We start from the raw sequence: 27,994 nt of genomic DNA, 5'->3' as shown, positions 1-27,994 counted from the left end.
TGCACAGCAATCCAAAATATTTCTACAGCTATGCTAAAAAGTTCTCTAAGCAGAAACGCAGTATTCCAATGCTTTTCAATGAAGCCAAGAGAACTTGCACCAATCCTGAAGAGATTGCTAACATCCTCCAGCGTCAATTCAGCAGTGTATTCAGTGACCCTTCAGCCACCAACATCAATGATGCATTATTTCAGTCACCTTCTCTACAGAAGCCATTCATTGATGACATGTTGGCATTCTCGGTTGCTGATATAATGGAGGCTATTGATGAAATTAAGCCGGGTGCCGCTGCTGGGCCTGATGATCTTCCAGTCCTGCTTCTGAAGAAGTGCAAAGAAGCACTCTCCAAACCTATACACATGATTTGGCAGCATTCTATGTCTACAGGCACAGTGCCGAAGTTCTACAAGACATCAAACATTGCTCCACTTCACAAGAAAGGCAGTCGTGCTATTGCGGGAAACTACAGACCTGTGTCGTTAACTTCTCATGTCATTAAGATCTATGAGCGAGTTCTACGAAAACAGATGGTGGCCCACCTCGAAGAAAACAACCTTCTCAATAGCAAACAGCATGGCTTCCGATCGGGGAAAAAGTGTCTCACTCAGCTGCTTCATCATTTTGATGACATCATCGAGGCGTTATCAAATGGTGACGACATGGACGCTATATACTTGGATTATGCCAAGGCCTTTGATAAAGTAGATCATCAACTTCTTATCAAAAAACTGCAGCTATATGGTTTTCATCCCAAAATCATCATCTAGATCGAGTCATTTCTTACAAATAGAACTCAACAAGTTGTTGTAGATGGTCACATGTCTATCATTGCTCTTATTATGAGTGGTGTCCCCCAAGGAACAGTTTTAGGTCCCATACTGTTTTTAATATTCATTAATGACATTGCTAGCTGCGTGTTGCATTCAACGTTAAGATGTTTCGCTGACGACAAAAGACTTTGCAGATCCATCAGTGATTCACATAATGTTACTGAGCTTCAGTCTGATCTTGACAAAGTCACTGAGTGGTCATCAAGAAACAACATGGCACTACATGAGGATAAGTTTGAGTACATATGTCATCTTGCCAACAAACGTAATCCTCTCTATGAGCTTCCTTTTGTCCACGAACAGTTCCAATACAGAACATCAACTGGTACTATACTCAGTCCTGTGGATCAGCTCCGTGATCTCGGTATAACAGTATCCAGTGATACGTCCTGGACATCACACATACGATCTAGTTGTGATAAAGCGAGGAAGATGGCAGCATGGGTATTCAGTGTCTTCCACTCTCGCAATACTGGTGTTATGTTAACACTATACAAGTCACTAGTCCGTAGCCACTTAGAGTATTGCTCTCCTCTGTGGAATCCGGCGAAAGTGTATGAAAATCAGGAGCTTGAAAGTGTACAAAGAACTTTCACTTCAAAGATCCATGGTTTACAGCATCTCCATTATTGGGATCGCCTAAAAACCCTGTCCCTCATGTCACTTCAGAGGCGCAGAGAACGTTACATTGTCATGCACATGTGGAAAATCCTACATGGTTTCACATCCAACGACCTTGAAGTACAGTTCACAGCAAATCCACGATTGGGTACCCTTGCTAAGGTTCCAGCTGTCCGTACAAAAAGCTCAGCTGCTCACCAGACTCTATATGAAACATCATTTGGTGTAATGGGTCCCAGACTCTGGAACTGTATACCTTCGCACATACGTGCAGTCTCCAAGCATGATGGCTTCAAGCATCATATGACGGCATTCATGCTTTCCTTGCCTGATAAACCGCCAATCCGGGGCTTCACATCACCGAACTCCAATTCTATACTGGACTGGCGTAACGATCGAGAGGCATCTTCTCTCTGGGGTGGTCAGCAACTCTGATGGCCTGTCGAGTTTCGACGAAGCAGATCAAAGGTATCAAAGGTAAGGTATCCTCCTCCTCCTCCTCCTCCTCCTCCTCCTCCTCCTCCTCCTCCTCCTACTCCTCCTCCTCCTACTCCTCCTCCTCCTCCTCCTCCTCCTCCTCCTCCTCCTCCTCCTCCTCCTCCTCCTCCTCCTCCTCCTCCTCCTCCTCCTCCTCCTCCTCCTCCTCCTCCTCCTCCTCCTCCTCCTCCTCCTCCTCCTCCTCCTCCTCCTCCTCCTCCTCCTCCTCCTCCTCCTCCTCCTCCTCCTCCTCCTCCTCCTCCTCCTCCTCCTCCTCCTCCTCCTCCTCCTCCTCCTCCTCCTCCTCCTCCTCCTCCTCCTCCTCCTCCTCCTCCTCCTCCTCCTCCTCCTCCTCCTCCTCCTCCTCCTCCTCCTCCTCCTCCTCCTCCTCCTCCTCCTCCTCCTCCTCCTCCTCCTCCTCCTCCTCCTCCTCTACGATAACTTTTCAGTTCTTGTATTACATTTAAATTTGTTTGACATCGTAAACATTTAATAGACTCGACCTTATAAATATAAGTCCGGATTGGTCGTATAATAGTATTAGTATAGTGCAGTAATTAGAAGACATTGCTTAATTTGGCCTATAACTTTCACATTTTCAATTATTATCACATAATTATTATGGCATCGTAATCAGCTCATCGAGACAAAACTTTTAGTACCAATATTTTAAGATTTAAAGAAAAATTATTTTCAAAAATTTTTAATCTGAAATTTTTAATTTGAAATTTTGAACAAATTTTTGAAAAATTTGGTACTTCAAAAATTATAACTTTGGTACTAAAAGTTGCGTCTGACTAAGCTCATTACGATCCTGTAAGAATTATTTCAAAATATTCAATATTTTAAGAGTTATAGGAATTTTAAGCAATAAATTACCCATTTTTCGTCCTTTGTACACTCTTGCGATGCACAAAAGGCCCACATACAGCTCGACGTTATCGCGCTACACGGTGAATTTTCATTATTCACACTTAGAGGCAAATTTTGGTACCAAATTTATCAAAATCAGAGACAAAAAATTCTGTGCCAGCTCATGGCGCTTATTACATAGACTATCATGGTTTTAGACAAAGGGAAGATTTTAACAAAATGTTTAATGTGTCAATTATTGATAATTCTAGTCCTAAAACTTTGGAAGTCCGTGAACATAAATATATTCAACTACTCAAGACTTTAAAACCTTTGGGAATTAACACTGTAAATCCTTTTGGCCTTCACTTACTCCTAACATCTTAATTTTAACTTTATAACCGTTTTAAGAGTGTTCAGATTTTTAAAGGAATTTAGGGTTTACTAACTTTTTACAATTTCTAGGGCTTATGTCACTGAAGATGACGCCTTGCAACATGTTTGACGATAGCCTGTAGATTAGCATATTTAACCATTTTTAAGCAATAATGTATTGCGAGCAGCTGTGACTTAAATGTTAAATATCGCATGAAAATCATACAACTCAAAACTTAAATTTTACTGGAATGTAAGGAAAACTAATACAAAATTAATGTCAGACCCGTCGCCACTCTCAGCAGTCAACCAGGGCTCATAAAAGCTTAACAGCGCCTGGGTCCTTTCACCAACTGTGCTAATGTACGTGAGTGGCGGTGTGGTCAGACCCATTTTAACAGCGTGTATAATATTGATTAAATACAAGCGCGCTAGCTGCTAGCATACTTGTATCATTTAATTTTAAATCAAGTTTATTCGGATATATATTTATTGATTGTGTATTGAATTGGTGATAAATAATAAAATTTTCTTTTGTCAAAAAAATTGTCTTTTCTCAATGTAAGTGGAATCGAGTACGACAGTTCGGTAAAGAACACTACGGCCACCATTCCTGGTCCAACTTCTGGCTCACGGAACGTCATCCACGAGGTATACCGGTAATGCTCGGACAGAAAGCGTGATAAGAAGTCATACTGGAAATGTGCCAACAGCCTTTGCGGCGGCTAACTTTCTTTTATAGACGACTCCACTCACACTGTCTTAACGGAAAGGTCTGTAGCCGTGTTAAGAAGACACCATGACGTAATTCATGTCTCTCGGACACCGATCAGTATAATATGTAGAAGTATATCTTTACTGCTTAAGAGTTTACGGACGTTGTCTGTAATCTGTATTTGAGAGACAATTATATTATATACATACATTTGACCAAAACCCATAATCATGGGTAGAGTGGACCGCTGCCAGTGTCTCTCTTTCCCAAACAAAAGGAAATGATATTAATTTGATTGACCGTTCTCAAATGCAAAATGATACCGAGAATGAAATCGGTCGCTCGCTTTTCCCATTCATTCACGGCTTACGAATTGTAATAAGTTTCGATTGATTAGGTACATCAATCAGATGCTGTAAAAATCTCTTTGGGTTGCGTTCGGGTCGATACCTAGTATTTCGGGGTGTGTATAGGTAAGCATATCGGTCGATCACTGACTGAATATGCCACTTAATACTCATTCAAGTTGGCATTAAATTCATTTATAATGACATTAAACTGTCGTGGCAAAGCAGAATTTGTTGGAAATCACAAATGAGCAAAATTCTCACCTTTCGCACGTGCAAACTTTGAGCGGACGTTGCGTGCGCATCCAATATTAAATCGCCGTAAAATTTTGCATGTAATTGTTGTATATATAGCTTGATAAGCATGCAAAGTTTCAAAAGATTTCAAATAGAACTTGGATCACAACGGCACTCTAAAGTTGACAGAAAATGACGAAAACAGCAATTTTCAGTGATTTTAGCAATTTTCTATCAATTTGGGCGTGTCCCCACGTGTGCAACTTTTCGATTTTTAACTCTAAAACTAGCCTAATGCACAATTTATATCTATAGGAAGCAGAACTGAGCTCCACAACCCAAGGCATGGCCCAACACCAGAGAATACTAAATCGCAAAATTGACGTTTTTATAAAATAATTCTTCAAAAAATCACAAACTTCAATGACGAATATCTTTATGAAGGAGCAAGCTAGAAAAACTTTCCGGTAGATTTTCAGAATGCTTGAACAATTATCTAAGATGAAAATTTCCTCAGATTTTGAATGAAATTACTTTTTAATGGTGTAAAGTCATTTTTAAAAGTTATTACTTTGTCAAAAATCAAGTTTTAAAAACGGTTAACTTGATGACGTCATCAAGGGGTGTTCATGATGTCAAATAATTTGTTTATACAATGTAAACTAAAGTGTAAACAATTATTTTCAAGACCTGTGGTCGGAAATGGCTGTATCTTTTATACTTTTGAATCTATGGACAATTAAATACAGGCTACAATTGACTGGCAAAGCGTCTATCCCTGATATCACAATGCTGGCAAGCATGACCGTGCCTCTTATACCTGTTATATTCACAATACTATTTACCCCCTTTACTATTTACCCCCTTTACTTTTATAACCCTTTATTGTTTTTCGGGCATTAAGACTCATCGAAAGTAGTTCAGCAGGTATATTTAAGTTCAAATCATTCTAATTCAATGTTAAAGATGACAGGAACAAGAAATAGTTATGTGGAGGTTTTTAAGAAATTTGCGCAAAATACGCGCCAGCATGTTATACGAAATTCGGTAAAAAACCCAAAATTGCCATATTCAGGTGCCTTAAAAACCATGTTAAAATTGAGTTAGAGATCTGAAACTTTGCAGGGCGTCTAGACGTTGACCAAATCGACTGTAAAAAAAATTTCGTGTTTCAGGAGTATCGGGAAATGGGTTTTCTGGAACCCCTGTTTTACGATAGATTGTCGTGATATATTCAGGGATAGACGCTTTGCCAGTCAAATGTAGTCAATTGTAGCCTGAATTTAAGTGTCCGGAGATTCAAAAGTATAAAAGATACAGCAATTTCCGACCACAGGTCTTAAAGATAATTGTTTACACTTCAGTTTCAATTATATCAAAAAATAATTTAAGGTCATCATCACCACTTGATGACGTCATCAAATTAAGTGTTTTTAAAACTTGATTTTTGACAAAATAACAACTTTTTAAACTGATTTTACACCATTAAGGAGTAATTTTATTCAAAATCTGAGGACATTTTCACCTTAGATAATTGTTCAAGCATTCTGAAAATCTACCGGAAAGTTTCCCTACCTTGCTCGACTCCTTCATAAAGATATTTGCCATTGAAGTTAGTGCTTTTTTGAAGAATTATTTTATAAAAACGTCAATTTTGCGATTTAGTATTCTCTGGTGTTGGGCTATCCCTTGGATTGTGGAGCTCAGTTCTGCTTCCTATAGGTATAAATTGTGTATTAGGCTAGTTTTAAAGTTGAAAATCTAAAAGTTGCACACGTGGGGACACGCCCAAATTGATTAAAAATTGCTAAAATCACTGAAAATTGCTGTTTTAACCATTTTCTGTAAACGTTGGTGTGCCGTTGTGATTACAGTTCTTCTTGAAATACTTTGAAACTTTGCATGCTTATCAAACTATATATAAAACACCAACACGCAAAAATTTACGGCGATTCAATATTGGATGCGCACGCAACGTCCGCTCATAGTTTGCACGTGCGAAAGGTGATAATTTTGCTCATTCGTGATTTCGAACAAATTCTGCTTTACCACGACAGTTCAATGTCATTATATATAAATTTAATGCCAACTTGAATGAGTATAAAGTGGCAAATTCAGTCAGTGATCGACCGATATGCTTACCCAAACACAAGGAAATGTTTTCAAAGGAAAAATTTCGAAATCGTTGAAACTTCCTCCTTATTAATGAAGATATCAGTTTATATTTCGACTTTATAAAGTACCCTGACATTAATCAAAAAGCGATGATATTTGACCAAAACCCATAATCATGGGTAGAGTGGACCGCTGCCAGTGTCTCTCTTTCCCAAACAAAAGGAAATGATGTTAATTTGATTGACCGTTTTCAAATGCAAAATGATACCGAGAATGAAATCGGTCGCTCGCTTTTCCCATTCATTTACAAATGTAATAGATTAAGAAGAACTACCATACCCGAAGACAGCTGTACTCGGCAATAAATATTCAATAAACTTCAGCTAATCCACTAACTACCACCCTTATCCCGAAATACTAGGTATCGACCCGAACGCAACCCAAAGAGATTATTACAGCATGTGATCGATGTAATTTATCGAAACCTATTGCAATTCGTATAAGCCGTGAATGAATGGGAAAAGCGAGCGACCGATTTCATTCTCGGTATCATTTTGCATTTGAAAACGGTCAATCAAATTAATATCATTTCCTTTTGTTTGGGAAAGAGAGACACTGGCAGCGGTCCACTCTACCCATGATTATGGGTTTTGGTCAAATATATATATATGTATATATATAGATATCACGACAATCTGTCGTAAAACAGGGGTTCTAGAAAACCCACTTCCCGATGTTCCTGAAACCTGAAACTTTATTTGCAGTCGATTTGGTCAACGTCTAGACGCCCTAAAAAATTTCAGATCTCTAACTCGATTTTAACATGGTTTTTAAGGCACCTGAATATGGCGATTTTGGGTTTTTTACCGAATTTCGTATAACAGTGCTGGCGAGTATTTTATGCAAATTTCTTAAAAATCTCAACATAACTATTTTTTATTCCTGTCATCTTTGACATCAAATTAGAATGTTTTGAACTAAAAATAAATCTGCTGAACGACTTCCGATGAGTCTTAATGCCTGAAAAACTCCTGCCGGAGGCGGCGGCCGAAGGCCGCCGCCTCCGGCCGGAGTGCACGCTTCGCGTGCACGAAAGAGCCAAGAGGCTTGTAACGTGTACCAAAGGGGGTATAATAGTAAAGGGGGTATAATAGTAAAGGGGGTACATAGTATACCCACAATAAATGCACCGGTCGTGCTTGCCAGCACTGTGATTATTATTTGATTGTTTCACACTTTTCACAATTCATCATTTTATTACTTTGTGGAGGTGATGTTATTGAGACTTTGGGCGGCCAAAAAACTCCTGTTCTGAAAGTTGTCCTTTGTACTTGTTTCACTGACCCACGCTTTTTAGCATTTATACATTTCGGCCCATTTTATATGTTTGTTCGATGTGCTGTACATTTGTAATATACTTGCTATTTTGTAAAAGTTTCAAATCAAATCAAATGTGTCAACAGCCTTTGCAGCGGCTAACTTTCTTTTATAGACGACTCCACTGTCTTAAGCAGTTAACCCAATAATCCTGCTGACAACTCCGTATACACTGCTTAGCAAAACCTGAAAGTGATACAGAAAGCTTGTCGAATTTAGTGTTTATTTGTACAGTATTGTGTACAGTATCCATTGAAATATTTCATATATGTGACTCAAAATTGTTCATTGAAAAAACTGAATTGAAAACAGATATAAAAAAAAAAATTTATTTTTATGAATATCGCTTTCTCCCAGTCACAGTTCTGTTGTAGGGTCCAATAATTTTTATCGCCGATAACCGATAACAATTTTGAAATTATCGCGATAACGATAATTATCGGCGATAAAATTGGGTCATAACAATGAGTTAGCATATTTACTATTTAGCATAACATTCCTTATAGTTATTCCATGGTCACTTTTCTAAAATTCACTATAACTATAAGTTGCTAGTGGTGAAAAGTACCTATATAGCGGCTAAACCGAATATACAATTCCAAATGTCACGTTACACGTATGTTCGAAAGAAAACACATTTTAATTTATAATTCAGTTGTTGGAGTTTGACCTTAAACGGAGACTGCAATTTCTCGGCATCTTGAAAAAGCGCGATGCTTATGACTACCTTATCGGACCTTATTTGGACGGACATCAAATGAACGGACATAATTATGAACGGACATTAATATGAACGCTAGAAGGCATTCAAAACCATCAAAATTCCGAATATTTTTCATTTTTTTGACGTTTTTTCATTTCAACAAATGATTTTTAAATCCATTTTTACAGTAAGTAAGAAAAGCAGTCGTTAAGCAGTAAAAATGTTAAAATAAGTGTACATGATCAGTGTCTAATATCACATACTGTCTTCATCAAATGGGTTTTCGTGCATGATATAGTCCTTAAAGCATCAGTGATTTCAAGCATTATGGAAACCTTTTTTTTATCAAACTACCCCGGTCCTACATTTCAGTGTTAACTTTTACAAGCCATTCGGCGTGAAGTGGTTTTATCTTAGACAACTTTAGGTTAACCTTAACATCACGTGGGGCTTGCCTAGCACTGTTTCATTACCTCCCCTGAGTAATATGAACTATAACAATGTCGGACAATGTCCTTGGCAACACAATTTACCGTATTATCTAGAGGCTGGAACAAGTTTGTCATGTTGGCGGGGACTAGCTCATGAACTATGTTGTTGAGTGCCATAATTTCGCCGACTTTTCCGCCAAGTGACCCTTGAAAACATCATATTATACTAGTAGAGTTATATTTTTTTTAGAGAATATTTTAATGGTGTACAGTGTAAAGATAGTTTAAAAATGTCTCTATTGCCAAATTGCTTCCAGAGTTCCAGGTGTTTTGCACGAGCAAACTTAAACTGTACGGTACTACTACTATAGTATTGAAATTTTTAAAACCTTTGAAATTCTGACTGTGGAGCACAGAAAATCATTCCTACACCCCTGAATTATCTGCTATTGCATGTGAACATTGCGAGGTATCTAGGGGTGGGAACTGGGACAGGAGGAATTATTTTAGTTTTACAGGAAATTGAATAAAAATTGAATCAAGTAATCAAGCTTTCTTGGAAACGTGTAGCTCCATTGGCAGTATAGACATGGGTTTAATAAAGTATAAATATAACTTACAAGTCATTTATATCAGGGTACCAACTACCACATCACGATTGAGAAAATTAATTATATCTCCCCACGAATTTTACCTGGGGACCTCGAGGCTTCTCTGTTCATAAACAGATTGAATATATATTGGAATAATAATTGATAGGCCGAGCGCCGCCCAGTAAAAAGAATTTTGATAGTATTAATTTGTTTATAATTATATCCACCAGCGTGCGCTTTTTCGCATAGCGGGCTCTCACCAGCCCGCTGTCAAAGGGCCCGATATCTCTACAGCCCGCTCTGCATGATATAGCCCGCTAACAAGTGACATTTAATTTGACCAATAGCAATATAGCCCGGAGTTCTCTAAAATATTTTCAGTTTCTGTATCGTCTCCATGTGAAATTCCTTATATTACACTGACTATATATATAATATTATACATTTCATTTTTGTGTCCGGTAGGGCTGCTCATGCAGCTCGTGAGCAGATGACATGATATTTTGATTTATATCAAAGTTATTGTAACACACTACATAATACACATCAGCACTATAATCCCCCTATATTATTGATATTCATCGTCACTGACATTACATTCATTATTCCAACGTAACGGCCCGGGAATGCAGTGCATCTCGAGCCCCTATATACGACAAAGCCCTTTATGATTGGCTTACATTGAACACGTGACGTGTTACCATGGTTACAACAATTAGTGGCGACCTTTTCTAGAGTTGACTTTTATACAAGCTCCATTGTTTATTTATAAAATTATATATTAACTGTAATACGCCCGCTGGTGGATATAATCCACATCACCTCGACCCGCGGGCGGAAAAATCGTATAGCACTCGGGCCCGATGGGCCCTCCGTGCTATACAAAAATATGTCCTCCTCGGGCTAGCGCCCTCGGGGACATATTGCGCGTGCAATATTTTGTTCCGCCCGCGAGTCTCCGGTGAAATGTATATATATAGTCAGTGTAATATAAGGAATTTCACATGGAGACGATACAGAAACTGAAAATATTTTAGAGAACTCCGGGCTATATTGCTACTGGTCAAATTAAATGTCACTTGTTAGCGGGCTATATCATGAGCGGGCTGTAGAGATATCGGGCCCTTTGACAGCGGGCTGGTGAGAGCCCGCTATGCGAAAAAGCGCACGCTGGTGGATATAATTTCATATCATATCACGCGTGTCTTACCTTGATACGCTTGTACAAGTATTGATAGAATTATCAATAAAGTGAAGCAATTCTTTATTGTGTAGGAATCTTGTCTCGTTCTCAAGAGTTCTCTGACCTTGACTGATTTCTAGTTTCACCTTAACTTCGCTAATGTAGTATGAAAATGTTAACATTAACGAATTGATTTTGTTACAAGAAAAATACAACAAAAAACACGCTAGGTACAAAATAGAAGGATGTTTTTAAGTATCGCACTTTATGGGTATATGACACATCTTACTACTGCAGTGATGGACATTACGGAAAACCAGCTCAATCTTAATTATAGATGTCGACAGAATACGCTGGTAATGGTACCAAAGAGAGAGAGAGAGAGAGAGAGAGAGAGAGAGAGAGAGAGAGAGAGAGAGAGAGAGAGAGAGAGAGAGAGAGAGAGAGAGAGAGAGAGAGAGAGAGAGAGAGAGAGAGAGAGAGAGAGAGAGAGAGAGAGAGAGAGAGAGAGAGAGAGAGAGAGAGAGAGAGAGAGAGAGAGAGAGAGAGAGAGAGAGAGAGAGAGAGAGAGAGAGAGAGAGAGAGAGAGAGAGAGAGAGAGAGAGAGAGAGAGAGAGAGAGAGAGAGAGAGAGAGAGAGAGAGAGAGAGAGAGAGAGAGAGAGAGAGAGAGAGAGAGAGAGAGAGAGAGAGAGAGAGAGAGAGAGAGAGAGAGAGAGAGAGAGAGAGAGAGAGAGAGAGAGAGAGAGAGAGAGAGAGAGAGAGAGAGAGAGAGAGAGAGAGAGAGAGAGAGAGAGAGAGAGAGAGAGAGAGAGAGAGAGAGAGAGAGAGAGAGAGAGAGAGAGAGAGAGAGAGAGAGCAAACAGTTACCTGGGGACCTCCGGCTTTTGTGTTCATAAACACACCGATTAAAGATATGGCGGAATGGCAGCGCGCCCCACCCAGTAAACAAGCAGGTGACCTGACTAACTTCCACTAGACGAGCTAACTGAATAGCTCCTAACTGAATAGAAAGCCAGCAAGTGACCCGCTTCCACTAGTCATTACGAACAACGACAGCTAGACCAGGATTCCTGGACCAGGAACCACTGCTGCGTCGGAGACTGAGGACTGGTGGAAGTGTTCTATTCCATGTTTATACTCAGGAGCTACGTAGGTTACAGATCTAGGTACTAGTGACTAGGAAATTGGTATACCTTACGACAAGCTTCATTGTAACCGGAGCCTCGGTCAAATCCTCCAAAAACACCAGTCACTCTGGCTGCATCCTTCAAGACATAACTCTGCTAGACAATGTCTAAGCTGCTTTAAGTGTTTCTTATCTTATTCTGTATCAATACCTGGAGAACCACGAAGGGGTTTACCAGCGTCAGGAAAAGAAGAAAACTGCTTCGATAAAACCCCAGGCCGGCTATTGATCTAGATACTAGTGGTGAGGCTAAGTATATTCGTTTTTACACGTGACTGTTATTTTGTAAATCCATTGGTTGCTGGCTGCTGCTAAAAGCTCATTGGTCATGGTGAATCGCTGACACGTGTCAAGCAGGAAAACATCTAGGGTGAACAGTACTGTGAATTGTACTGTGACCAGTACTGTGATCGGTACCGTTCACAGTGTGCAGTGTTTTGGGAGAAATAGTTATGACAAAATTTTAAAAAATTAATTGAGTTCACTGATTAAGTGCTGGATCACGTATCTGCAAGATCTTAAAAGGGTCATAACTCGGTTCAATTGTGAACAACCAACCTGAAATTTTGGGAAAGCACTTCAATTATCAAACCAAATGTGTCTAAAAGTTTCTAGCTGAAAGCGTTCTCACTTTATACTGACAATAGTGAAAAAGAAGGAGTGGCGTACCACACGAAACTATCAAGAAATCTAAGTTTGATCCATATGGCATATCTACTTATCTATAATTTCTGAAATTTTCTGAAATGGGTTGCTTGTGGGCAGTTACTTCTGGGCCACCCTGTACTATTATACTATACTATATTATTACCATCTTTAATGCCATTAATATCTGATTTGTTTTATACGCGTTAGCACGTGTTGGTTGCGTTGTCATGGCGAACAAAATCGCGCGCGACAAATGTGCTGAAATCCTTGAAATGCACGCGGGTCATATTTATTTCCACACTAGTTAATTCGTTGTATGCCATCAAATTACCTACGACAGTTATCTGCCACTAATCTTGTACTGAAAATATAATATCTTCAATGGGATTCCAAAGAGCAATCCAAACTGCTATCCGGAAATGTTCTCGAACAAGACGACCAGCCGAGCTCAACTCTTGAAGTCTTAAGGTGCTTACATTCAAACTGTGTTGACAATTTTCGACTTGAAAATTTTGGTCTTTTATCAGTCACCAGTCATGCTGCATACATTTTTTTTTGTTTAGCGCTTGATGTTCATACTGACTGACTAAGATTGACCAAAATTCTTAATCAGAGTAAAGAAGAGAAATAGCTCTTCAACAACTGGGGCAGCTGATCGAGGAAAAGGACGCTTACAAATGTCAAATTTGGTTTGAAACGAACGAAAAAGGTCTTCTTAAAGACGAGATTGAAATCTTGACATCGGAGAATGACCTGCTCAAAGAAAAAATAGAGCTCCTCGAAAAGGTGAAAGGGTTATTTTTAATATTTTTTAATATGGTGACAGTCACCTGTCACCATATTAAATATGTTGCTCAACTTGTTATAGTGTTCACGACATAAGTATAAACAATTATAGGATAAAGGTAAACTTAATCAATCTGCTGGCAAACCTTATTATTTCTGAAAATATGATGATCAGTACAAATACTCAAATACAATTATTTCATTGCAATATAAATAACTAATTTATTCCTCAGGAAAAGTGGTGCCAGAAAGATATAATTTTCGGTCTAAGACACCAGCTGGCTAAAGAGGAGCGATCCTTTGAAACATCGATATCACTAATATTACAGTCACGACTGAATAGACAAAAGGATTTAACAGCCGCTACTAAAAGAGCAGATGCTTTAGCGCGGGAGTTAAACCTGGCTGTGACGAGGGCTAAAGAAGATTTAGCAGCTTACAAGGACGAAATTGAAAATCTCAAAAAGGTGAGCTGAAATAATGTAAAAGTTGTTTGAATTTTCATCTCGGAATTTAGTCTGCGAGAATGATTGATTGGTTGGTTGGTGATGGTCTGTATAATGGCTTCGAAACAGACGTCAGACAATTGTAATTTTAAATGCTTAACTTTTACCTTCCTCGGACTTAATTTGAACGGACATTATAATTGGATCACGCTGAAGGATCTCATTTTAATGTCCGTTCAAATAATGTCCGATAAGTAAAGGTAGTTATGACTTTTACGTTAATTTACACTAACAATAATTTAAATGATTCAACTTATTACAGGATTTTGAGATGAAAGCGTCATCTATAAACAAGGAGGTAAAAGATGTGGAATGTGCCCTCCAAGTCCAAGCTGAATTCCAAGATGCTTCAACTTGTACGACCGGCAGTATAACATCCTCCAGGTAGGAATGGGAATTGGAGTCAGAAATTGTGAAACGATAATGAATCCTGATTTCCATCGGGCCAGCCACTTAATTGAAAAATGAACCGTTGGATTTTATGGTGATACAATTTTTAAATTAAGGTAAAAACAATTTGGATGACTAATTTCGGTACTCTCACAGAAGGATCAGCTGCAGGGCTGCCAACAACAAAACTAAAAGGCACAGGAGTGACAATTCTTCAAGACTGGATAAGCACAACCTCAACCATTTACCATTCCAATGCATATCCAGTTTGAAAATCAGTAGATCAAATTGGGAGCTACCTATGCTGACCCAAGGATCTAAATTTCTTGCAGCCTACTATGCCAAGAAAAGTGGCGCACATTGAACAGATTTTCTACGTGAAGTGCCCTCGCCCAAACAAAAAAGGAGCTTTTTATTTTATATTTTAACTTCCTCTAATTCTCACGGAGCTATGTACTGTGAACGGTACTGTGACCAGTACTGTGACCGGTACTGTGACTAGTACTGTGAACGGTACTGTGACCAGTACTGTGAACAGTACTGTGAACGGTACTGTGACCAGTACTGTGAAGTGTGAACGGTACTGTGACCAGTACTGTGACCAGTACTGTGACCAGTACTGTGACCAGTACTGTGACCAGTACTGTGAACGGTACTGTGACCAGTACTGTAACCAGTACTGTGAACGGTACAGTGAACGGTACTGTGAACGGTACTGTGACCAGTACTGTGAACGGTACTGTGAACGGTACTGTGAACGGTACTGTGAAGTGTGAACGGTACTGTGACCGGTACTGTGAACGGTACTGTGAACGGTACTGTGAACGGTACTGTGAACGGTACTGTGAACGGTACTGTGAACGGTACTGTGAACGGTACTGTGAACGGTACTGTGAACGGTACTGTGAACGGTACTGTGAACGGTACTGTGAACGGTACTGTGAACGGTACTGTGAACGGTACTGTGAACGGTACTGTGAACGGTACTGTGAACGGTACTGTGACTAGTACTGTGAACGGTACTGTGAAACGGTACTGTTCACCCTGTGCAGGGTTTTGGGAGAAATAGTTGTGATGAGATTTAAAAAAATTCATTATTCATGAATCATGTTATTGTTATTGTTCATATTCTTCCAAAAAACAAAAAAAGAGAACAATACCAAACACTGACTACAATTTTAAATTTCGGGACCCGGTATTCCATTGTTTCATTTTGTCTTGAATATTGATTGTTGATGATGATGCAGTTTCAATACTTAAATATTTTTCTAAAATTAAAATGGTTGTTAGCGTTTCGGATTAAGAACAGCATTTCAAGACAAACGCGGTTTGAGCTAATTCACTGTTGCGTCCACTCGCACTCTACCGTGAAAGCGTGAACGGTACTGTGACCGGTACTGTGAACAGTACTGTGAACGGTACTGTGAACGGTACTGTGAACGGTACTGTGAACGGTACTGTGAACGGTACTGTGAACGGTACTGTGAACGGTACTGTGAACGGTACTGTGACTAGTACTGTGAACGGTACTGTGAAACGGTACTGTTCACCCTGTGCAGGGTTTTGGGAGAAATAGTTGTGATGAGATTTAAAAAAATTCATTATTCATGAATCATGTTATTGTTATTGTTCATATTCTTCCAAAAAACAAAAAAAGAGAACAATACCAAACACTGACTACAATTTTAAATTTCGGGACCCGGTATTCCATTGTTTCATTTTGTCTTGAATATTGATTGTTGATGATGATGCAGTTTCAATACTTAAATATTTTTCTAAAATTAAAATGGTTGTTAGCGTTTCGGATTAAGAACAGCATTTCAAGACAAACGCGGTTTGAGCTAATTCACTGTTGCGTCCACTCGCACTCTACCGTGAAAGCGTGAACGGTACTGTGACCGGTACTGTGAACAGTATTGTGAACGGTACTGTGAACGGTACTGTGAACGGTACTGTGACCGTTACTATAAACGGTACTGTGAACGGTACTGTAAACGGTACTGTGAACGGTACTGTGACCAGTACTGTGAACGGTACTGTGAACGGTACTGTGACCGTTACCGTGAACGGTACTGTGAACGGTACTGTGAATGGTACTGTAAACGGTACTGTGAACGGTACTGTGACCAGTACTGTGAACGGTACTGTGAACGGTACTGTGACCGTTACCGTGAACGGTACTGTGAACGGTACTGTGACCGTTACCGTGAACGGTACTGTGAACGGTACTGTGACCGTTACCGTGAACGGTACTGTGACCGGTACTGTGAACGGTACTGTGACCGGTACCATCTACCGCCGCACCAGACCACCAGTATCAAAATCTATTGTAACCGCTTATCAGAGATGAAAGCCGTGGCCTTTAAACTCTCTCAAAATATCAGTCATAAGCCGCTCAAGCTGCTATAACCAAGACAAAAATCAAGACACAAATCGGTAAAATCTGTGCAATAGGCTTTAAGTGTTTCGTCTTCATGCTCAATGTTCATACTTTCATACGTCAACACCGCGAAACTTAACAATCGACCTACTACGAAACAGTAACACCCACCATCACTCTTCGGCTCAAAAAAATGGACGAAGGTTACTAAGAACTTGATGTTAGCCACAGCGAAGTCTATAAGGGGTGAGTCGTTCGAACATATATCACAGTGCTGGCAAGTATGACTGTGGCTCTTATACGTTCTATACTATTACTCTATTATACCCCCTTTACTGTTTTTTCAGGCATTAAGGCTCATTGGAAGTCGTTCAGCAGATTTAATCCATTTTTAGTTCAAAACATTTTAATTAGATGTCAAAGATGACAGGATTAAGAAATAGTTATGTGGAGATTTTTAAGTATTTTGCATAAATACGCGCCAGAACTGTTATACGAAATTCGGTAAAAAACCCAAAATCGCCATATTCAGGTGCCTTAAAAACCATGTTAAAATTGAGTTAGAGTTCTGAAATTTTGCAGGGCAGCTAGATGTTGACCAAATTAATTGTTAAACAAATTTCAAGTTTCAGGAGTATCGGGAAGTGGGCTTTCTGAAACCCTGTTTAACAACAGATTGTCGTGAAGTATATACTATATTATCTATCTATATCTATCTATGTATAGACGCACGACCAGCAGAACTACACAAGGCGCCTCACCCGGCCCACAGACCACCTACCTCTGTCCTCTACACAACGTTAGAGGACACTAACAAACAAGAGCCCATACAGACCACCTCACTTAGGAGGGAGACCTCTGCTAACCTACCTCTGTCCTCTACACAACGTTAGAGGAGACTAACAAACAAGAGCCCATACAGACCACCTCACTTAGGAGGGAGACCTCTGCTAACCTACCTCTGTCCTCTACACAACGTTAGAGGAGACTAACAAACAAGAGCCCATACAGACCACCTCACTTAGGAGGGAGACCTCTGCTAACCTACCTCTGTCCTCTACACAACGTTAGAGGAGACTAACAAACAAGAGCCCATGCCTCAACTTTATATGGGGTATTTTGATTCCGCGCAGAGTCTAGGAGAGGGAGGGCTGTCCGGAAATACAGTCAACATGCCCCGGGACAAAGCAGTATAACCAGACAATTTAGCGGCAGGGTATTTACCGTACATTTTTAGGACAAATAATTTTACAATATACAAATGCGATATACTTTTACGTAAAACTTCTTAAAAATGGTCTGAATTGTGACAAATAGTTATGTTTATGTCAAAGTACTGTATTCTGCCGACTGTCGAGTAAATGTTTCGCAACATGTTCATGGATCATTTCTGTTTGTTTAATTTTACTGACAATCCTTGAATTTCTTGAACCAATAAATCATTAAAAATTGATATTTTATCAAATAATAAATATTACTTTTTATATCAAGCCAGTTTTAAAGCTTTATTCAGATTTCTGTCGATCGAAATAATTAAAACCGCTTCGAAGAGAACTTAATCTACAAAATTATAAGATTATCTAATTAAAGTTTAATTTGCGAAATGGTTTGATAAAAAAGGTGAATAGCAGATCAAATTTCATTAAAATATACTGTATTTACAGTTGTGGGAGATGAACTGATGTAAATAGTAAATTTATTTCATTGCAAAGTTTTAACTTGGAGTGGTTATTGTCTTACTATAAAATAAACATTCCGCTACATCACATTTACTTTTATTATCTTGGAAGTGTTGGAAATGTATGAGCATTTAAGTAGTGAAACTGTAACGAACTTCGTTGTCAAAACTGGTCAAATTTATTGAACGCGAACATAATCTGAGAAAATCAATGTTGAAATTGTGATCCCAAAAATCGATTTTATCCTTGATCCTTTAATCACTCAACCAGACAAGGATGAATATTTGCCACTTAATTACTCTCAAAAAATCTAACACATTCATGGATGCGTTCTCCAAATAACCGTTTGAAATAAATGTTCCAGTTTCTAGTAACTGCCACAATTAGCTATTGGCGTGGAGGAATTCAAGTTCATTATCGTATTTTTAAAAGTTTCCCTGGCAGCATACCAACATGCTTCAAAGTTCAAACTGAGGTTTCGTCAGATGGCGCCTTCTCATCAGGTATTATTCCTCCGCTATCTTTATCTACAGGGAATAAGTTATAAATATAACATTTCATTTTATTTTTAATATTATCTATCCATGACTCATTCAACAGGTGTTTTATCAATACCATATTAGATTTTTAGAAAATACTGTCTGTATTGTACTGTGAATATTTAACCAAACTTAAATTAATAAAAAAACGGTAATTTAAAAAACCTGCAATGTGCCGGGAGTTCTGTAGTGAGATCTGGTCAGGGGGTGAGTTTTTCTTGTCAGCTGTTTTTCTTTCTTGGTTGTCACCTGCTGGAAATATATTTGATCAGGATTCCTCACTGTGGGTACTGAAAATTGACGCAATAATGATAGTTAGTTGAATAATTGTTAATTAGTTAAGTAACTGTAACACTAACTTACCTGCTGTGGATGCTATTTTCGAGGTCTCATATTGGATTTTAGAAAATACTGTCTGTATTGTATTTTGAATATTTAGCCAAACTTAAATTAATAAAAAAACGGCAATTTAAAAAACCTGCAATGTGCCGGGGCCCGGGAGTTCTGTAGTGAGATCTGGTCAGGGGGTGAGTTTTTCTTGTCAGCTGTTTTTCTTTCTTGGTTGTCACCTGATGAAAATAAATTTGATCAGGATTCCTCACTGTGAGTACTGGGTCCATTGCTTAAAAGATGACCAAATAGTGATAGTTAGTTGAATAATTGTTAATTAGTTAAGTAACTGTAACACTAACTTACCTGCTGTGGATGTTATGTTCGAGGTCTGTAACGAGACTAGTAGCGAAACAACCGAACGAGTTTTGGAAAGGAGGAATTGTCGGAAACTTCTGATCGTCAGAACGTATATGTAAAAGTTGGCCACAACATTTATTTTCAACAAGAAATTGCCAAATTTAAAGAAAAAAAGAATAAATAACTCGGAGGGATCCTTCATGCATTTGATGGCGATTTGGTTAACAGTATAAGGTAAGGTGGAGATGCAGTAGACTAAAGCAGTGAGGGCTACAGTGAGGGCTCCTTGCCATGGAACACTTCCACCAACTTTAACCGTGCCTTAACCGTGCGTTAACCGTGTTATGCCACACTACCGAATTGCCTATACCGAATATAAATCCAAGCATCGGTGCTATTGTCTTCCATGCATCAGAGTTGTAACCATAGTTACAGTTGTAAATTCGGTAGTCAAAGTGAACATCATCCTTGTCTACAGCGAGGAATAGTATTGGAAAGAGAAGCGAAAAAGCCCAAATGAGGCTGCAAACTTGATGAGCTCGTTTTGTTGGCCAACATGCTGCTCGGAGAGGATATTTGAGTATCAAGAACTTGCTTGTAGTGAGGACTGTGATGAGGTACATGCCAGCTGCGAAAGCGAAGTAGCTGATGTATACCCTAACATAGCAAAGTGCTTTTCCTAGGACCCACGAGTTGGCCAGCAATGAGATAGCACCAGGAGCAATGCTAGAGATAGTAAATGTTAAATCAGAGACTGCGATGTGCTGGATTATTGTGACTAAGATTTTGTTAATTGTGAATGTATCCTTCTGGAACGATGCAATCAAGATCAGAGTATCTCCAATAAGGGATGAAAGGACACCAAATGAATAGTAAGACGCCCTAAAGTATCTTTCTGCATTGTTATGCACGCCGAATTCGATGTCCGAGTAGTTGTTTGAAGTGGTCATGACTCATAAAAGATCTTTACTTCAGAGGTGGTTATGTGTCTTTCTGCTATAATTTGAAAATTCAATTAATTATTATAATTATATGTTAAGTAAAATCTTGAGAAGTCACTATTAAACCTTAGAACTACCAATAACATTTTACAGAATGAATTTCAGACAAATGGATTAAAAGTTATCCAAAAAGAACATCCTCGCCAGACTTTTGAAACACCCTGTGTATCTTAAACAATAATCTCAGAATGTGTGTTTTCTGTGTGTTTTCTGTGTGTTTTCTGTGTGTTTTCTGTGTGTTTTCTGTGTGTTTTTTGTGTGTTTTTTGTGTGTTTTCTGTGTGTTTTCTGTGTGTTTTCTGTGTGTGCGTGTGTGAGGAAGTTTCAGACTTTTGAAACACCTTGTATATAATATATAAAGATATAAGGTCTTTAGCTTATGAAGAAGGATATTGTGATTTATTGAATCGAAGGCTTTAGCAAAATCAAAATACACAACATGATTTTTAATGTTTTCATTCAGAGACAATGCCAAGCTAACACAAAAATCAACCACATTGGTTGTTCATGACTTGTGCTCTATAGAAATTAGAAAGCCATGCTGCCTAGGATCAAGAAGGACGTTTGTCAAAGAAAGAAGTTTACTTTTAATAATCCGCTCAAAAATGTTCATGACTTAACAAGTAAGGGATATTGCTCAATAGTTTTCAACCTCACTCTTTTTATCCTTCTTAAATATTGGGACAACCTTGGCAAGTTTCCACTCTTGCAGAATTCGGCTGACATTATATTATTATATTGTAGGATCTACGTAAAATGCATGTTAGAGGATTTAAAGCTATAAACCAACGGAAATTCTTTTAAAAATGTTACCATGTATAACATATCAATATGGGACCTGGGCTTTATTCAATAAAGCCCATTGGCTAGTTTCCACTATTGCAGAATTTGATTGCTATTGCAGTAGGATCCACGAAAAATCCATTTTAGAGGATAAGCTAAACCAACGGAAAAATGTGTAGGAATGTTACCGTGTATATCATATAGTCATATGGGCCCTGGGCTTTATTTGAATTAATGGCTGAAAGAAGCTCACGAACATGAGTAAAGTCGATAGACAATATTAAAATCAGCATCATTGACATAGAACTAGGAGATGACAAAGCAAATTATCTCGTGCACCATACAATAAAATATTGTGTAAAATCTGGTCAAGTTTTGAAGTTACTTGCAATTTCATTTCGCCATATCTTCGATCGTGTACCACTTACGAGGAAATGTTAACAGATAGTTGTAACGTCGCGCACGAATTTACAAACCGTAAACAGCTCACCGCATTAAAAAAGCGATATAGTCTGGTAGTGGTGGATAATCATAATGGATATTGAGTGTATACTGTATTTTGATTAACCGAACGTACTACTCAAACCTGTATTTGGAAGAAGTGCCGAATGGACTTTGTTAAATTCCACCAAACAGCTATCTTCATAATTGTGTATCTCAATTACCACACGTTGCGTTTCCCTTTTTCATGTGCGTAAAAGGAACACGCGAGTGCAACTTCACGTGACTAACCCTCACTTCCCCGCCAGGTGACTCAGTGAAGACGAGCTCCGCTGTATTACCCAACTAACCCTCACTCCCCCGCCAGGTGACTCAGTGAAGACGAGCTCCGCTGTATTACCCAACTAACCCTCACTCCCCCGCCAGGTGACTCAGTGAAGACGAGCTCCACTGTATTACCTAACTAACCCTCAATCCCCCGCCAGGTGACTCAGTGAAGACGAGCTCCACTGTATAACCCAACTAACCCTCACTCCCCCGCCAGGTGACTCAGTGAAGACGAGCTCCGCTGTATTACCCGACTAACCCTCACTCCCCCGCCAGGTGACTCAGTGAAGACGAGCTCCGCTGTATTACCCGACTAACCCTCACTCCCCCGCCAGGTGACTCAGTGAAGACGAGCTCCGCTGTATTACCCGACTAACCCTCACTCCCCCGCCAGGTGACTCGGTGAAGACGAGCTCCACTGTATTACCCGACTAACCCTCACTCCCCCGCCAGGTGACTCAGTGAAGACAAGCTCCACTGTATTACCCGACTAACCCTCACTCCCCCGCCAGGTGACTCAGTGAAGACGAGCTCCGCTGTATTACCCAACTAACCCTCACTCCCCCGCCAGGTGACTCAGTGAAGACGAGCTCCACTGTATTACCCGACTAACCCTCACTCCCCCGCCAGGTGACTCAGTGAAGACGAGCTCCACTGTATTACCCGACTAACCCTCACTCCCCCGCCAGGTGACTCAGTGAAGACGAGCTCCACTGTATTACCTAACTAACCCTCACTCCCCCGCCAGGTGACTCAGTGAAGACGAGCTCCACTGTATTACCCAACTAACCCTCACTCCCCCGCCAGGTGACTCAGTGAAGACGAGCTCCACTGTATTACCCAACTAACCCTCACTCCCCCGCCAGGTGACTCAGTGAAGACGAGCTCCACTGTATTACCCGACTAACCCTCACTCCCCCGCCAGGTGACTCAGTGAAGACGAGCTCCGCTGTATTACCCAACTAACCCTCACTCCCCCGCCAGGTGACTCAGTGAAGACGAGCTCCGCTGTATTACCCAACTAACCCTCACTCCCCCGCCAGGTGACTCAGTGAAGACGAGCTCCGCTGTATTACCCAACTAACCCTCACTCCCCCGCCAGGTGACTCAGTGAAGACGAGCTCCACTGTATTACCCGACTAACCCTCACTCCCCCGCCAGGTGACTCAGTGAAGACGAGCTCCACTGTATTACCCGACTAACCCTCACTCCCCCGCCAGGTGACTCAGTGAAGACGAGCTCCACTGTATTACCTAACTAACCCTCACTCCCCGGCCGCCAGGTGACTCAGTGAAGACGGGCTCCACTGTATTACCTAACTAACCCTCACTCCCCCGCCAGGTGACTCAGTAAAGACGAGCTCCGCTGTATTACCCAACTAACCCTCACTCCCCCGCCAGGTGACTCAGTGAAGACGAGCTCCGCTGTATTACCCAACTAACCCTCACTCCCCCGCCAGGTGACTCAGTGAAGACGAGCTCCGCTGTATTACCCAACTAACCCTCACTCCCCCGCCAGGTGACTCAGTGAAGACGAGCTCCACTGTATTACCCGACTAACCCTCACTCCCCCGCCAGGTGACTCAGTGAAGACGAGCTCCACTGTATTACCCGACTAACCCTCACTCCCCCGCCAGGTGACTCAGTGAAGACGAGCTCCACTGTATTACCTAACTAACCCTCACTCCCCGGCCGCCAGGTGACTCAGTGAAGACGGGCTCCACTGTATTACCTAACTAACCCTCACTCCCCCGCCAGGTGACTCAGTAAAGACGAGCTCCGCTGTATTACCCAACTAACCCTCACTCCCCCGCCAGGTGACTCAGTGAAGACGAGCTCCACTGTATTACCCGACTAACCCTCACTCCCCCGCCAGGTGACTCAGTAAAGACGAGCTCCGCTGTATTACCCAACTAACCCTCACTCCCCCGCCAGGTGACTCAGTGAAGACCAGGTGACTCAGATCTCTCCGACACTCCACCAAAATCCTCCTCAAATCTGGACACCACCCCTCTCAAATCCCTCACAGCCCCCTCCCCAAACAAACCCTCCAATCCACCATCCTACCTAGACCCACCGCAACCCCCCAGCTCTCCAAGACACTCAATTCTGGAGAATATTGGTCGGGAGGAGACAGTAGGGCCTATCAACTGTAACAAGTTCAGTACCCCGCCTCACCACCCTTATCAGCGCCCCAAGAGGAGTAAACCTGATCGTACCGCAGAGTTAGAGGGGAATTGGCTAGAAGCCAGGCACCTACCTACTTATGTGACCTATGTTGAGTTTCGTCAAGACTTGACGGGGCCATCACATCTTCTGACCACCCCATAGCGAAGTAGAGTCTCGCTCGTTGCGCCAGCACAGCAGAGAGTTCGTATTTGGAGGAGTATATCCCCTGATCGGCGGCTTATCAGGGAGAGACAACATGAACTTTGTGAGCTTATCTTTGAAGTGCTCTAGATCTTGAATGACATTCAGATGGTAGGGGATTGCATTCCACAAGTTAGGTCCCTGAACTGCAAATGAGTTGTCAAACAAGGTGAGGTTTGCTGTTGAACTGGTTCTACGTTTTGATGGAATTACTGCAAGGTTTCCAAGCCTTGGGCGTGAAACAAATAGAACGTTCAGATCATTGCTGGTCTTTCCGTGGAGGATTTTCCACATATGGAGAATGATGAATCGCTCCCGCCTTCGTTGAAGAGACATCAGAGATAGATAGACCAGGCGATCCCAGTAGTGGAGATCGCGCATTCCTGATATTCTGGCGTTGAATGCTTTCTGTACACTCTCCAGTTCTTGGATATCGCTCATTTTTGAGGGATGCCATAATGGACAGCAATATTCAATCAGACTTCGAACCATTGATTTGTATAGCGTCAGCATGATGGAGTGAGATCGTGTGTGAAATACACTGAGAACCCATGATGCTTTTTGGCGAGCTTTATCTGCAATGGCTCGTATGTGAGGGGACCAAGAGAGATCACTTGACACTATGACACCTAAATCTCTGAGCTGATGTACTGGCTCAAGTGTATTGGCTTTGGAAACTGTGTATTGATAATGTTCAACCACAAATGGAAGCTCAGATAGTACATATTGGTGGTTGAATTTGTGACACATGTACTCAAATTTGTCTTTGTGAAGGGCCATATTATTTCTTTCAGACCAATCAATGACATTTTGCAGATCTTTTTCATGGAGGAGCTTGACGTCATGCTCTGATTTGATAGCAATGGATATGCGAGTGTCATCAGCAAAACATCGAATTATAGAGTGCATGATACAATGTTCGATATCATTGATAAAAATCAAGAAAAGGATCGGCCCCAAAACCGTACCTTGTGGAACTCCGCTGATTATCAATGCAAGGATGGACAGATGACCGTCAACAAAAACTGCTTGTTTCCGGTCTGAGAGGAAAGATTCTATCCACTTTATGATTTTAGGATGGATTCCATAGAGTTGGAGCTTTCTCAGTAGAAGTTTGTGATCTACCTTATCGAAAGCCTTGGCATAGTCGAGGTATATTGAATCAAAATCTGAATTGTTGCTCAGAGAATCCAAAACATCATCAAAATGGTGGAGAAGTTGAGTAAGGCAACTCCGGCCAGATCTAAATCCGTGCTGCTTACTACATATGAGGTTATTGATCTCCAAATAGTTTAACAGCTTTTTTCTTATCACCCTCTCGTATACTTTAACCACATGAGAGGTGAGTGATATAGGTCGGTAGTTAGCTGGTTTGGCTCGACTATCCTTCTTGTGGAGAGGAAATACGTGTGAGAACTTATAGAAACTAGGGACCTCCCCAGTAACTAAAGAGCGGGACCAGATGATGTGCATTGGTACTGCTAGGGCTTTCTTGCAGTTCTTGAGAAGGGTGACTGGAATTTCGTCAGGACCTGATGCAGCATTAGGTTTGATGTCTTCAATGGCCTTAATGATGTCTTCCACGGAGAAGTTCAGCATATCGTCAGTAAAAAGATGCTTGATTGGAGGGGGACTGAAAGAAGCAGAGTCGATCCGAGTTTTCGAAGGATCACTGAATACTGACAAGAACTGATTCTGCAAGAGGTTGGCAATGTCTTTTGGATTTGATTTGATGGCACCGTTTCCATCAAAAAGCATGCTGATGTTGCTTTTCTTCTTCGAAAATTTCTTAGCGTAACTATAGAAATACTTGGGACTTTCTTTTACCTTGCTTACGGCTTGCTGTTCACGGTACAGGAGATCCTGGTTGATGGCATCACGAATATCCATATGAGCAAGAGCAACTTAGAGCAAGTTTCCGGTTCAAAGATTCAATCTGTGTAGGAGGGCTATGTGGATTACTTTTTGCAACCTCTAGCTGGGTTTGAAGCTTTCGTTTTCTGCGAGAGGGGATGCGCACAGATGAGCGAGTTTGGGTTTTGGGAGGGATCTTCTTCGGACAGCCAATCTGACAGATTTGTAGAGTAATAAGAGTGAATAGCTCTGGAAAATCCTCTTTGTCGCAAAGGTTGATGAGTTGAGCCCAGTCAACAGATGAGAGCATGTCATTGATCGATGAAAAATCTGCTTTATTAAAGTCTAAGCTTTTAAACGAAGAATCAATGAAATCCGGATGATCTGAATGAGTAGGAGAACAAGGATTGTAAGACACAAATATTTCTACACGTCTGTGATCTGATAGTGGAGTGTCCGAAATAGAGACGTGAGAAACTAGATCCTCTGAGTTTGAAATGTACAGATCTAATACATTTCTGAGTCTGGTGGGTTCCATCACATGTTGAGTACATAGACTCAGGGTAATCGTACTGTAGTGCGACACGTACTCTAGTGCGACAAGTACTCTAGTGCGAAGTCCGACAAAAACACCCTCTGTCGCACTACGATCCAGGTAGAGTACTCTAGTGCGACAAAATATCCTGTTTTATTTCCAAGTTCAGGTTACATCTTATCCTTCTTATAATGGACCATAATGAACATGATAGCCTGAGGTCCCCAGGTCACAGGTAATCTAATTGCAGCGCGCGGTATCAGTCCTTAGTCAATTACCACCAGAAATAAAATCACGCTTTTCAGTTAAAGGATCACGCGTTGCACGGAACGTAGCCATTTATAAAACTGGCTACGTTGCAGGGTACGATAGATTTAGAGTAATTTAGTATGGCTCCTGTTTTGCGGGACATATTGCATGTTTCAAGTAATGCTTTAAATTCTTTCTGTTTATAAATTTGACCAAAACCCATAATCACGGGTAGGGTGGACCGCTGCCACTGCCAGTGTCTCTCTTTCCCAAACAAAAGGAAATTATATTAATATTTTATTTGAATAACCGTCCGCAAATACAAAATGATACCGAGTATGAAATTGGTCGCTCGCTTTTCCCATTCATTCACGGCTTACGAACTATAATAAGTTTCTATCAATTATATCAATCACATGCTATAAATATCTTTGGGTTGCTTTCGCGTCGATACCTAATATTTCGGGATATAAGTTAATATCCAATTAGCTGATGTTTATTGAATCTTTATTGTCGAGTACAGCTGCCCCTATTACAATTGACACCACTTGGGGGTCAAAATTTCGGGACCTAAAGTTCTTGTTCCTTGGCCAAGTTCTTATTTCTTTATACTGATAATAAGGCCATTAAAGCATTTGACCGAGTTTGTGCCCGAGGTGTGCCCGAGGTGTGCCCCAGATGTGCATTGGCAGATTACCGAATTGCCGTATGACTTTTAAACAATCAAAGCTTTAACTCCATCCCATGATATAACGATACATTTTTTCTTCAAGCT

At 40.6% G+C, this 27,994-nt stretch overlaps 1 protein-coding gene and 1 long non-coding RNA gene across 3 annotated transcripts in view; both read left to right on the top strand.

Moving 5' to 3' along the window:
* Nucleotides 1-5,090: 5,090 nt before the first annotated feature.
* The window catches only part of LOC134814190 (plasminogen-like), a 39,707-nt gene continuing 16,803 nt past the window's right edge, over nt 5,091-27,994 (top strand). For both annotated transcript variants that reach the window (XM_063822247.1, XM_063822245.1), the window contains exon 1: nt 5,091-5,101. The gene's annotated coding sequence lies outside the window, so the exon portion shown is untranslated. The remainder of the gene's footprint in view (nt 5,102-27,994) is intronic.
* LOC134813942 (uncharacterized) lies at nt 13,872-14,730 on the top strand. Its single transcript, XR_010160070.1, has 3 exons — nt 13,872-13,944; nt 14,246-14,367; nt 14,530-14,730. It is a non-coding gene; the product is annotated as an uncharacterized LOC134813942 (long non-coding RNA).

The sequence above is a fragment of the Bolinopsis microptera genome, chromosome 4 (genome assembly GCF_026151205.1).
Source record: "Bolinopsis microptera isolate Bmic1 chromosome 4, MBARI_Bmic_1.0, whole genome shotgun sequence".
Lineage (NCBI taxonomy): Eukaryota > Metazoa > Ctenophora > Tentaculata > Lobata > Bolinopsidae > Bolinopsis > Bolinopsis microptera.
The sequence above is the reverse complement of the archived record's forward strand: the minus strand, read 5'-3'. Positions and strand labels throughout refer to the sequence as shown.